The sequence below is a fragment of the Patagioenas fasciata genome, chromosome 1 (assembly GCF_037038585.1).
Source record: "Patagioenas fasciata isolate bPatFas1 chromosome 1, bPatFas1.hap1, whole genome shotgun sequence".
NCBI lineage: Eukaryota > Metazoa > Chordata > Aves > Columbiformes > Columbidae > Patagioenas > Patagioenas fasciata.
In genome coordinates, this window is record NC_092520.1 from 158,738,946 (window position 1) to 158,753,235 (window position 14,290).

The 14,290-nt window shown below is 41.2% G+C and overlaps 1 long non-coding RNA gene across 2 annotated transcripts in view; it reads right to left on the reverse strand.

The window, feature by feature from the left end:
• Positions 1 to 9,397: 9,397 nt before the first annotated feature.
• Positions 9,398 to 14,290, reverse strand: part of LOC139825608 (uncharacterized) — a 30,109-nt gene continuing 25,216 nt past the window's right edge. The window contains exons 2-3 of one of the 2 annotated variants that reach the window (XR_011735773.1): positions 13,532 to 13,593; positions 9,398 to 11,280 (exon numbers count right to left, since the gene is read on the reverse strand). This is a non-coding gene — a long non-coding RNA (uncharacterized lncRNA). Of the gene's footprint in view, positions 11,742 to 13,531; positions 13,594 to 14,290 lie in introns of both variants that reach the window. The other variant, XR_011735762.1, reaches the window with a different exon arrangement.

The following is a 14,290-nucleotide window of genomic DNA, read 5'->3' on the forward strand; positions in this document are numbered from 1 at the left end:
TGCTGAAAATTCTTTCTTTCACACAGTCTTGATCCCGATCGATGCTACAGTTTATGTAAACTTGAACTGTCCATAATAAGGGGTGGAAAGGTTAGGTTTAACGAACAAACCAAAACTCTGCAGTTGTTTACAGTTTTATAGGAACAGTGCTTGTGTGTGTTCCCCTCTGCCTCCAAGGCCGTAGCAGTCTGTACATAGTTGTATATTAGAAATGTGCCAGAAGAGACCAGGTGTTTCCATTTTTCAGACTTTATGGGTTTGGTATTTTCTTAATACTCCGGGGTTTATTCACACGTGCATATAAAAGAGAAGGTGCACTTGTATGTCCTTGTTTAGTGATGGGCAATATTTAAATGTCTTAGCAAAAAGCCCTAAATCTGTCAGATGAGGTTTTGTAAATTTACCTAAAAACAAGTTATTGGATCTCACAGTGGAAGCTGACTTCAAATTTGAGAATTGGTTTTAAATTTCATCAAGTGTGAAATGCAAGCGAATAGAAAGTTCATACGAGTTGCAAAAACTTAGTTTCTGGCAGCCTTGCACAAAGGCTCACTCTTAGTATGTTGTAAATCGTTATGTAACGGATTTATTCTTGGAGTTTTCAGTTGTTCAAATAGCTGCACTTAATGTTTTAAGTTAAGTTTCAAGACCTCAGATGGCTTTAAGAGGCAACTCTTAAGACAACTCTTGATTTCTTTTTTCACCCGTTTTGAAGATTTTTACAGCAGACCTGAAGTGTTACCCTGTTCAGGAAAGCACTTAAATGCAATTGTTTTTTCCAGAGCATTTAAAGCAAGTGCTTACATTCCATAGATTTCAGGGAATGTAAACATATGCTTGAAGTACCTCATTTGCATATGTGAGTGATTTTTATGCTTTACTGAGTTGGGACCAGTAGCCTGTGCAACCACAAAAGTTTTGCCTAAGTCTGAAATTGTCTAATATTTTTGTCACCTACGACTCAGCCAGGTTTCCTGCAGCCAGGTTGATGCTGTTGGACTTGGTTACAACTTCAGCCCCCATCCCCCTTTTTCTTTTTCCTTGAATTGTGTACCTCAGTTCCTCATGCATGGGATCACTGGTGTTTACTGAACTATTTGCTACTGAGAAGCTATTTGACATGTTTGTTTAATCCTGTTTGAAAGTGGAAAACTGCCTTTTAAAATTTTGTAAAACTGAAAGTTGTATCGAACAAGTCATGACTCATTACCTGCCTTTTGTGAATAGGTGTTGGTTACAAACAGTACTGTTGTAATTAGTTTGGGTTTTTTTACTTAAAAACATTGTTTATTGCTGTGTGTAATAAGTTTAAGGAAGAAATAACCTGCCTGTAGCTGTTACATGGGGAATAGCTAATACTGGAGAGGCAGCAGGTAAGTAATGTTCCATTGCATAGATATATTAAATCTTAAAATTAAAAAAAGTAAATTTACAAGCATTTTATGCAGGAACTGATATTTTACTCCACACTGACAAAGATTTAAGGAGACTGTTGCTCCTTTTACACAGAGTGTATTTCTCACTCACATCTAGATTTCCATTGCTGGCAATGGAAATAGGGAGGGAATAGCAGGGGGAAAATAACATAAGTTAAACTGAGCGATCATTGTGACTTGAGAGATGAGGTCCCTGTATGAAGCCCCTTATTTCTGCCTGTTCTCTGAACACTTAGTTTTAACTGATAGATGTACCGTGTTGCAATTTAGATAATATTCCCTTGTTATAGTGAATTTCATTTGTTAGATTTTTTTTTTTAATGAAACAAAGTGTACAGAAAAAAATCCAAAGACCTTGACAGACACCAAAAAGGAACATGTCTAATGCACATCATGTATAACTGGATCTGTAGTAGAGTTTTTACCAGCTTTTGGTTTATTAAACATTACTGGCAATTTCCTGTGCACGCTCAGGATATAGCAGTTTGGTAATTTACTGACTGGTGATGATGCCACGATGGCTACTGCTGTCCTCTTTGATATTCATCCAGTTTTATTTCATCTCCTTTTGCTGATGGAAGGACAAAATAGTCTGTGAGGAAATACTTTGATTTCTTCTAAATATTGATTTTTTTTTTAATAAGTAACATTGAAAATAATATTTTAAGGCTGTGTCCTTTATCTTGAAAGACAAAATCAACAAGCGTGGACTTAAGGGTGGCAATGCTTTAGCAACAGAAGTTGTTTTACTGGAGGTTTGTTTTTTAGCAGTAGAGTTGATTGGTTGGGTTTTTTAAAATAAAATTTCTACTGGACTGTATGTTTTGATAGGTCAAAAATACTTGTCCAGAAGAAGAACACAGCATTTTGGAAACTGTACATAGTCTTTTTTCTTCATTCCCTTTTTGCTTTCTGTGCCAATAATTTTGGTTCTGATTGCATTTTGACAAATGTTTGGTCAGAACTTCAATTGTTTTTTTTATAGTGTGGCTGTAAGCTTGGATAGCCATTGTTTTTGTGGTAAAGATGATACGCTGTTCAATTTAGGCATTAGCTTGACTTTTTTTTTAAAGGACTGAGTTTTTTCTATTTTTGTTCCTTTGAAATTGGTGAGGCTTAGTTTTTCTAACTGTATTTTTTTACCTGATTGTTCAGTTGCATATCCAAACCCTTGTAAATGTTTTCCTAGTTGTATGTGGATAATTGGCGATATAAATGTTGTATATACTTGTCATCCATGTTTGTAGTAAAAATACATGACATTCTTTACAGAAACACATAATTCCCGATTTCCTTTTCTTATCCACTTGCTCTCTCTCTCTGTACAGGTTAAACAGACTTTGCTCCTGTTTTTTATTTATAGACTTTTATACATAGCCTCTTGAAGTTATTATTGGTTCTTGTGTGAACTGAGATACAGCCTTAAATTTCCTAGCATAACGCTCATGAGGATACTGTTAGTCATATAGATTCAAATATAAAACGTGCATGTTTAAGACTGATACTCCTCAGAGATGCAAGACACTAAATTGCTTCTGCATTGAAATGCAAACCCTTCAAGATCTTGGAGGAGGCAAGTGCAGGTCAGTGTGCACACACTTAAAGAAGATTTCATTCTTTCCAAATAAGTATTTTGACACAGGAAAGAAGGAAGGTGGATTTGTTTAGGTTTTAAATTGTTCTGGTAATTGACCACATAAGTCTTAAACATAATGTTTGCAGCTTGCTAATTAGTCATGTTTACGCAGAAATATTGTCTCTTGCACCCGTTTACTATGATGCCTTGCAAATAATATTGCAGGCAGGCTTGGGCTGGGTGGGGGTGTTCAGGTGGTTTGTTGTTGTTGCTCCCCACCCTGCCCCCCCACTCCTGAAATTAAGATCTGACATGCTCTGTACCTTGAGGTTAATTTTAGCTTTAGACTGTGAATTACTAAGGAGCAGTTTCAAGCATAAAAGTTCTTCAATTTGATGTTCTCATGGGATTTTTTTTTGTTGGACAAAATATAATGAAGCATCTCATTCTATTTGTAAATTATGCACCTGTTAGTTCTTGCATCCTTTCTATAGCCCCAGTTATCGCAGTGGGTTTTAGATTCTGATATGACCTATGTCTGTGCTTAAATCTTTTACTATATACTAGTTTTATTGAAGTCTCTTGAAATAGTAAACAGTATACCTTTGATCCCAATCAAATGGAGCATTTAAGTTGTAAAAATTCCCGTCTATTCATACCATGTAATCTGATTTTACATGATTCAGCACGAACACTCTGGGGTATATTCAAGTAATAGACTTTGACCTCACCCTCTTATATACTGTATTTTGTATTAAACTGTGCATATTATTATTATTACATTACGAAACAGACATTCCGTTGATCTTCAAATGTAAGAAAATGAGGAATGTGTGTGCTTTTATAAATACAAGTGATTGCAGATTAAGTTTCCTTACTACTGCAGGTGCCCTCCTTTAACAAAAAAAAAAAAGCCAAGTGTTTTAAAGGTGAAATACATTCCTGTTTGGTAAACCTTAACATTTTTATGACAATTACCAGCACTGCTGACTAGTTCTAAACAAAAGGCTGTGTTGTCTTCCTGTACCATTCCGTTTCCCGATTCCCATTTTGCACAAGGATGTACGAGTAAGCTTTTGAAGAAATGGTTCTGAAATACAGCAGGGAATGCAGTATTGCAATGCAAAATGTAAGGAAATGGATGCCTGTCAGAATGCCTGACTCCGAAGGATTTTATATATGTATAGTAAACAGTTTCCTGATACCGGCAGGCCAAAGAGTCTGTTGAATACTTGAGTTTCTGGAGACCTATATTTTTCAACAAGGTAAGATGGTATCCTAGCAAATGTGGATTTTAATACATTTTCAGCAGAGGTACTTAGTTAAGTGTAGGGATCATTTCATCTTTTTTAGATGTTATACTTGAAATATTGCATAACTTTTAGCTTTCACGGTTTCTTTTTTTCCAGCCTTTAGGAGACTGTTAAGCAATTTGCTGTCCAACTTTTGTGTTGGTCCTAAACTGCAATAGTAGTTTACCTTGTATTGAAGAAATAAAGGCCATTTTTATATAAAAAAATACTTGTCTCTCTTCATTTCAGCTTGTCTCATTTCTCCTCAGTGCTCGTTATGTCGGTCTTTTCAAATATTCAGACATTAAGACTTTAAGCATGGATGTTCTAATGTCATAGCTAGATTTGGTGCTGTAATTATTTCTGAATTTAAAAATAGTTCTATTATTAGCTCTTGTCCTTCTCCTCTGGTCTTCAAAGACTTTTTTTGCAGAGTTTAAAATCAGTGAGAAGTGCAGACCTCTTTTACTAAGCCAACCTCTTTTTTTGGTCAGGCATTTTTGTGTAAAATGCGGTGACCCACACGTGATGTGTCAACTGAAGAACAAAAGGCGGCTGCGTAAAGCAATGTCAGGCTCTTAAAATTGCGTTTTCAGACTCAAATGTGTAGTAATGCTTGGAGCGGTGGGCTTGCTATATAGGAGGCATTAAACCAGTGATGATAAACCTTTTTACTTTAATCTGGCTTCTTGACCAAATCTGGCAAATGTTGGTAAAGCAGCTGGATGGCAGGTTGAGCTGTTCACGCAGAGCTGTCTGGTACCCCTGGCAGTTCCATCCTGCAGTGATTTGAAATCACTTTGGGCACTGAGGTTTTGTGGCCAAATGTTTCACTCTGTTCCTAAAATCGGAACATTGTATGTGTAAAACACACATCTGTGTGTTATACACGAAAAGTCATTAGAATTGCCATGCTTTGCCTCACTGATGGTGAACTTTTCATAATATTTGTTGAAAACTTTTCATAATATTTGCTGAAATTAATTTACTGTGGCACAAAATGAGCTACATCTGTTGTACCACCTTAGCTTTCTGGTGGCATTTTGCAGTGCTGTCAGCTCTGACTTCTGTCTGTGACAAGCCTCCAGCATCTGGCAGTCATAAGATTATTTGAGAATGCTGATTTTCATTTAGGAAAAATAACTCTTTCTAATCTTTATAGCTTCAAAAAAGCCTGAAACGCAGTCTGATTGGCTTGGAAAATCACAACGTTCATGATTTTATTTAAACATTTTTGAGTGAATGAGGGGGGTGACTGTATGGGTCTGTGTGGAAGAAACAATATCACTCATTAGAAAATGAACCTGAATTTCTTTGATTAGCGCCCTAAACCTGTGATAACAAAAATGACATTTGCTTACTCTAAATGGTTGAAATTTTAATTGTTCAAAACAGCAAGCAACAGGATAGGAAAACTAACTTGGCTACTGATTATTTACTGCACTATGTCTGAATTTCACAGTTAACCTGGGTTTTTAACCGGGTGAGCATGGCTTATAGCTCAGCTTCATTGACAGTGTGAAAGTCTGAACGTGGTGAAAAGAGTGTTGGGCTCAGAGGACTCCAGGCTTCCTTCTGGGTGGAGAGCACGTGGACAATCATTGCTAACTCGTTATTTTAAAATACCTCTCTGGAATTTTCCTCTGTGTTAGGGTGTTCAGCAGTTCCTGTTGCTGAATGGCAGAGAGTTGTGTTATAAAGCATCCTGTCCCCAAAAGCACGGGCTGTGTACTCAGAGATAAACACAGTGAGGATTCAGTAGCACATGGATGAATTTGTTGTGGAAGCATTCAAGCACAGGTTAACTAACCAGGGCACTGGATCGTCAAGGTCTGATTTGAAACTGTATCAGAAGAATGAGGAAAGTAAACATTCTGAATATGGTTTGGGTTATTTTTCCTTTCCTGGAAACTCTCTGAGGAAATATAATCCCTTGAATTATTGTCCTTGCTTGTTCTCCCTGCTCCAGTGCCCAGCAATGTGGAAAGTGGTACGGAACCTCTTCTCTGCCACCACTTCATGCTGGCGGATTGGCTGCAGAACAAAGCTGACCCTTCCCATCCATCCTGTCCTCTGAGGGCTACAGGATTTAAAACAAACAAAAAAACCCATGACCAAAAGAAAACACAAAAGGACCCCCACCAGGATGAACCTGTTTCTGAGCACAGCGGTATTGGCTGAGTAACATCCCTGTGCACCCTGTAATATTGACTGGCAGTTTTTTGGGGAGGAGAGGGAGGTGGAAGGCATTTGTGAGGTTTAACAGGGGGCTTCAAACAGTCGCTTCCATGAGCTGTGTGTTCTTACGCTGCAATGGAAGGGCGATCTGTGGACTGCAGGAGCTGTTCCTGTGAGGGAGGCCTGGAGACCTTGTGCAGATGTCGGGCTATGCGTGGAGCAGCCCAGGCCATGGGACAGCGATGTCCCCAGGGTGTCTTTGTGCAAAGAGGAAATCTTCCCTCATGCTGCTGCACCCGTTCTGGCGCAGCCTGGCTGCAGGCACCGCTGAACTTTGGCAGAGTGGCATCCTGCTTCGTTTCTTGTCAGTAGAGGAGTGTTGCCGGTTGGGGACAGGCTTGAGTTACTGAAATCTGTGGAAACGAAAGACACCCAAGTGCCTACCGGGAAGCAGACCTTGAGTAAATAGTTAGAAGTGTCCTTTTTGACCCCTGTTATATTTGGGGAGGGAAGAGATGCTCAGAGTATTATTCCTGTTCTCTTTTTACTCTCCCCTGGTTCGTCTTTCAAACCTTTTCGTCATTTTGCAGCTGGTCCAGGAGAGATGGTAAGTTGCAAAAGAGGAGAGCAGCAGAATACAAATCGAGTTCCAAAAAAAGTCAACAGAGCAAAGTGTATGAAGATGTGAAAGGTAAGTTTGTGCAGCGCAGGCCGAGTAAAGGAAGGCCCGCATATATGTGTAGGTTATGATCACAAAGATACCTTTTTTACAAACATTATTACGGGGAAGTGAGATGCAAATACCTGAAAGTCTGTATTCCCAACTTATCCTGAAATGCTGGACTATAACTAATCATGACATGCCAGGAAAGGAAACATTGACAATAATTTTGGGGACAGAGCCTGTGTTTTACATTTGGGAATTAGCCAAGTCCTCTTGAGGGCCTGTAGCATCACGCTCTCAGAAATAAGGCAGTCAACTGGCAAACATGTTTGCCAAGTTAACATCTGCGTTTTTCCACAGATAACCACCTGGTAGCATAGCATATTTGTTAAAGGAGTGTGGTCTGCACACTTGACACCCATGACAGTGGCTTTGGCATATCCTAAGGTGGTTAAAGCATGACATGTCTGCTTAACTTTCTGAATGCACCTTGACTAACAACACAGGTTACCTCAAACGTGCTGAAGAACTTAGAGTTGATGCTCATTCATGCTCTGAGAGCAGGTAAGGCCACTGCTGCTCTGGAGAGCTTGCCATGTAAGACATGAATGTTTAACTGGGAGTGCAAGAGGAAGGAAGTGTATCAGTATAATCAAAATGTATCTGTTTTAGCTCTTAGAAGGCGCACAAGCAAGCGGTTTATTCTTAAAAATGCGAGTAAATGGCTGGAGATGATAAACCTGCCACACATACAAGAAAATTAAGTTGTTGGGAGATGTACAAGAGGGAGCCTTTAGAGAGGCAATGGAAACAAACCAAAGTGAGAATGAGGTGACAATATGTTAATGTATTTTATTATTATATTAATAAAATGTATTGATATTTCCTTTCTTAGAATGGAGGTGAAAAGAGGGGTTTTGGAAAGGCACAGAAGGAGTTTGATGCAGCAGCAAGGGGAGGGCAGGATGTTTATTTTCAAGGCTGTTGCAAGCTGAGAGTGTGATGGGCTGGGAGAGGGAGCTGGTGCTAACCAGACAGGTGGAACTTTTACTGGTTAAGGTTGAGGTGGAAGTAAATCAGAGAAGAAACTCCCTTTTGGTCACATAACATAATGTATAATATTATAGAAAACAGTGAGATGCCAGTCCATGTTTTTAATGCAGAGACACAGAGTGGATGGTGTTCAAAAGTGATCAAGAGTTCTCTGCCTTTCTTACTCTGCTCTTTTAGTGCTCCTAGAGAGACAGCATGAAAAACTACTGCAGAACACATTTATTCATAGAAATAAGAGTCTTTTTGCTGCAGGTAGAAGATTGCTATCCCTTTTAATTATTTTTTACAAATGAGGCATTGGATAGTAGCATTGTTATTTGTCTGGGACCCTAATTAATGTGATGTCCACACATTGGTCGTGCATCCCACATATCCACCTCCTTATGAGTTACAAGCTTTGTCAACAGAACTAGATGTAATAATCCCCAACTGCTCGAAGTTTAAGGAGATGGCAGTTGCTTCTTCCCCTTTTTCCGCAGAATAAACAAGCTCTACTTTTCTTGTCCTTACCTTGACACCTCATGAAAAAGTCCTTGTTTCTTTCCTTATTTTCTGCATCTTATTTGAATGCCTCTTCAGTGCACTGCTCTTAAATTCCTGTGCATGTTTTCCCATATAGTACACTTGGAGTGAAAGCAATATTTTAATGCTCAAAAGCCTTTGACACTGAAAACACTGGAAGACACTGTCCGCACAGAAAACGTTGGCTGTAGCTGAAGGTGTCTCCAGAACCCGGCAGAAGATGGGTGGGTTCCCAGGCAGCATTTGCCTCTGAAGGAGCGGGGAGCTCTGCAGAGTTACTGTATTTCAGAATGGTTAAAATGATGCTTAAAACCGGTTTCCAAAGCTCGCTGGTGTTCCCTTTCCCTGTTTAGCCATCTACTTCTTTTTGACAGACAGGCAGCTGCCCTCAACACCTTTTACAATCTGCAGACTGTGCTTCATTTTAAAAATATGTGGTTCTGCCTGGATGCGTTACAGATCCACGCTGGTGGGAGGGGATTAGAACAGAGACCATTCATCCCAAACAGAATCCTTATTCATGGATCGAACTGTACAGGACTTGGGCTCCCACCTCAAAATGTTAATTGCAGCCTATGCGTAATTAAAACTGTAGTTCTCACTTTCCTAAATCATTTTAGCCAGGAATCTTTGCGAGATGTAGGTCCGCAGCTACCATTTTCTCACAGACCTGCAATGTAAGCGTAGTGAAAATGGTGAATGGTGTGGAACAGCCAACAGAGCTCTGCAGAAGAAACTGTTGGAAATAATGTCTAAATTGTGTGCTGGGCCCTTTTTTAAATACATAAAATACTTTGAATGAAAAGAGTCAGAGAAGACCAATGTTTTATTAGCAGCCATTTAACCAGATGAGAGCGATTAGCCTTTTACTCTACAACAAAAGCTGTATTTTGAGCTCACAGCTCACTATAACTGACATGAAAAGGAACTTTAAAAACTCTTAATTTGAGAGGAGTGGGCTGTTCATGGGAATGAAGCCTGTAAATAAAAATTCTCCATAATGATTAAAGCTATCTGCTGGCTGCCTTCCATCTCAGCTGGAGTCCGGAAAAAATTTGTTAGTGTTTCTTTCACAGTGGTAGCAAACAGTATGATACTTCAGATTTAGTTAGTTAGTTAGTTAGTTATTATTTGTCATGTGGGATCCCTACTGTGCCCTTCTCATTTAGGTTCTCCCCTGACTGTTCCATTCAGTTAAGCTATTTGGGGAATAAAAATAAAACAATAATTTTATGCATTTTACTCAAATTAATTTAGAAATAAAACTTTTAACCCCTCTACGTTACCACCTCCCTCAGCATTTTTTTTTGTTATAATGACAGCACAAACTAGCTCAGATTTTTCACTGTGTGGGGCTTGGGTGCATTACTGAAGAAGGAGGGAAAGTTTATATAAATTCACATCTTTATTTAGAAACCTGACAAGCTGCCAAAACAACAATTAAATTAATAGTCTGTTAAAACCATGGGGGCCAACGTGAGAGACATTGGTTTGGTGTCATTGCTGGAGCCAGATCTGTGCTGCCTCCAGCTGTGCCTGGTCCTTAGAGCTGGCGGCCTCAGCGCCCACTTGGGTTCATCCTTTCCAGGAGTGGAAGAAGCTTGGGGAACATCTTACATGACACGTGTGAAGTCAGCTCTTGTGAGACTGTATGTGACACCCTGATAAAGAATAAAACTGTTCCCACCTCTTTTCAAGTTGGGAAAAATTGGCAAATTTAAAAAGCACAAATTCTGAAATTAAATCTTGGACTTGACCTAGGTAAGGATGCTATGACACCTGGTCATTTTGCTGGGAGTCTGGAGTTGGGAGTTGTTCTTTATTTATCAAAACAGTACCTGTGTGCTGTCTGAGGGAGCTGTAAAACAGGTGAGGGACTCAGGTCTGTGAGGAGCTGCCTGGACACGGCTCGTTTCTTTCACAACAGGTGCATATGATAAAGCTTCACCTAAACCACATGCCTGGGCAGAGGCTGGGCTCAACAGTTACATCACATGAGCAGCAGCCCCCAAAGATAGGCTGGTAGAGCGGGTTCAGCACCTGTGTTCTTCAGGGCACTCCCCGCCCTTTGCTGTAGGCAGGAGCCGTTTCCAGTCCTTCCCACATCATCTCAGTGCGCAGGCTTTTTCATTCCGCTTTTGTTCCTAAGAAGGTTTTCCCCCATAGCTGGCCATATGCCACGACTTACTTGTGACTCTGAAAGTGGCTGCTTTGAAAACTGCTCCATTTAGGTGATTTCCTTGATTTCAGTAGGTGCAGGCCATGTGTCTGCTGCCTGTTTCTCCAGGCTACTTCTGTTAGGTCGTTAATGGTGGTAGATTCACGATGAGCAGTAAGTGCATTAAGACCAGGACTTTGATAATAATATTATAATAAATCTGAGTAGCAGAGTTTAGATAGCCAACTCCCCCTTTGGTAGGTATTGTGAGGGAGTTTAAACAAAATTCTGAGATGATGTTACTTTGGCTGTGGCTTTCCACATCATATATGTACAATTTTGTAGTGATGCTTTAAGTATCAGGAAATGCCCATGTACTGAAGAGGCTGCGCTTCTTGTTGCTACAGAGCAGAGGAACCAAAAGGGAATGGGAGAAGGTTAAGAGATGTGACAAGTGCAGGAGAGCTGTGGTTTCAGTATTAAGAACCTGTATGCACCGTGAAGTCTTGACTAATCCTCACATTTTGCTTTCTACCCCTGGCTGCTCCAGGGAAGGTCCATGAGAGGTGTCAGCTGGCAGCAGCTCTGAAGCATCTTGGATCAAATAACCTTTGGGGACACAGCCTAGGATTCTCCAAGTCTGCTCTTGTGACTTCCAGGGGGCACATGGGGTGGGAATTTCCATTTTAAGAAGTTTTGTTAAAATGAGCACCTGAATGCCGGAGTTTAGTGGTTAGGATCCCATCGTCTTAGTCCATCTCTGCTGACACAGACTTGCCGTCACTGTCTATAACTTTTCTCTTCACCCTCTCTAGCACTGCCACTCTTCCACAGTCTAATAGAGCTGGGCGGTGGGTTCAAACTGGAACACAGAAGGTTCCACTTAAATATGAGAAGAAACTTCTCAGTGAGGGTAACAGAGCACTGGAACAGGCTGCCCATGGGGTTGTGGAATCTCCTTCTCTGGACACCTTCCTGTGTAACCTCATCTAGGTGTTCCTGCTCCGGCAGGGGGATCGGACTAGATCATCTTTCAAGGTCCCTTCCAATCCCTAATGTTCTGTGATTCTGTGGTCACCAGGAAGCTTCTCCCAGAAGCAGCCTGTCTCATCACACCTCCCCCGTTCCTGACTGCGCTGCTTTTCCTTGCTGCAGTTCCTTCTCCTGCTGATCATCTGCCTATGGTGGCAGATGGAGTGGGGCAAGCAGGTGAAGCTGTGGAACAAACTGGAGTGGGAGTGGAGGACAGGTACTGCCGGGGGACCTGGGGACATGGAGGAATGGGCAGTGGCAACAGGCTCTTGCTAAACCAGTGTCCTTCGGAGGGAAGTACTCACAGGCTCTGATTGTGGGTCTTGGGGATATTCCGTGTGTTGGCCATGGGCATCTGTGCTGGTTTGACTGAAAATGGGTTAATTTTCTTCATGCAGTTAGAAACCTTTCTTTTTCCTAGCTAGCTAGTTCAGACATATTGCATGTGTTTTTCATATTTGGTTGGATTAAAGAATAAAAGGACCACTCCCTCTAGCGTGGGCATTCCCCATACAGTCATATTTTTGATTTTCTGTATCAGAATCATGGATCCTACAGACCAACAGCTGCTGGTGGTGCAATGGTGGCAGGATCCTGAGCACCAAGCAGATGCGTAATAGCCCGTGCTCAGGCGAGCACAGTTTCTCCAGGTGCTGCTGTGGTGGGCTGCTCTCTCATCTTCCAGTTGCAAATAGATTAGCTGGTTACAGCTCTGTCTTTAAAATACACAGCAGAGCAACATTCAAGCCCATCATTCCCCCTTTTCCAAAGGGGGATCTGCAGTGCAGTCCTCACACATGGGAGGAAAAGATTTCTGTACAGCAGGAATGGCATCATTCTTCTTTTTGTCTGTCTTAATGTTTACAGAGTAACGAGGTTAATGTAATAAGCAATTACGTTAACCTCAGGAGATTTAATTTTTTCTTTGAAGACAGTGAGAACTTGCAAAAGACTGTCCCACATGCCAGTGTTGCCAACTTACTTCATTTTAACAAGAAGAGCTACAATACTGCAGAGCTGAGCAGCACTGTCACGTGAGATCTAGTTCATGCAAAGAAAGAGGTAGGGAATTTTTGCTTCCCAGGAGTGGGTTAGGCATGGTATTCATAGATTCATAGAATCATTTTGGTTGAAAGACACCCTCAAGGTCACCAAGTCCAACTGTTAACCTAACTCTGGCACTAAACCATGTCCCTAAGAACCTCATCTAAACACCTTTTAAACACCTCCAGGGATGGTGACTCAACCATTTCCCTGGGCAGCCAGTTCCAATGCCTGACAACCCTTTCCAGGCATAAATTTTTCCTGATATCCACTCTGAACCTCCCCTGGTGCAAATTGAGGCCATTCACCATATTCTTGTCCACCAGGAGCCCTGGCACACACTGGAAGCCATGGGGGGGGGGCTCTGGAGAGCGGTTTGCAGGCAGGGTCTGGCTGCAGCTCCCCAGAGGAGTTCCTTGGTCCATCATGGGAATGGACACAGCTGGGCAGATTGGAGGCTGCAGCTGGGGCATGAAGCAGGGATGCCCTCAGACTCACCTCCTCCTGAAACGGAGAAATTATTGGTGGGCTCAGCCCACCGTGTGTCACCCTGCATGGGCATCACTCCCCACTCACCAGCAGTTCAGCAGTTCCGTCCTCTGCTGCTATTTGGGTACCGTGGGATGCTGACTGCCTTCCTACAAGAACAAGGAAATATTTAGATCACGTACTCTGTTATATCCAGCTGCTCAGGAAAACAATGTAAATAAAGGGTCCTGCTCAGCCAGCTCCTTTTGATGAAGACAAGGACAGCTGACTTAAGCTGCTCACACCTAAGCAGGGTGAAACAGTGTCAGTTAATTTTTAATACCTTGTTCACTCAAAGAACCATCAGGTTCACAGAGTAAATAAAATGGAAACTACTGGAATTGGGCAATTATGGGTGTTACTTACGTACAACTTTGAACCAGAGGCATAACTCGTTAGCTTGCAGCATGACAACCCTCCTGCTGTGCCAGAGCACAACTGAACAGTCACCGGCCAAGAAGCTCAGTTATTTCCCCATAGGCAAAGGGCTTTTTTGCAGATTAACCATAAAATAGTGGCAGAAACTAGTTCATTGTCACCCTACTAACCTAGTTCTGTATTTTAACTTTACCATCTGAAGATAAATGCATGAAATACAGCATCCTCTTGCAGCCTAATTTACTTTGCATCGTTTGTGGACTTGCTTCACTAGATTTATTCTGCTTGTTTTCTGGTAATTGAAAGTTGCCAGAGGAAAGTTCTTTGCTTTTTCTCAGAAACTACAGGGTGTTTCAAAAAGACAGACCCAATTTCACACTGAACACACAAATTGCCACACATCTCAGCCTTTTGGTTTGTGTTGCCTGG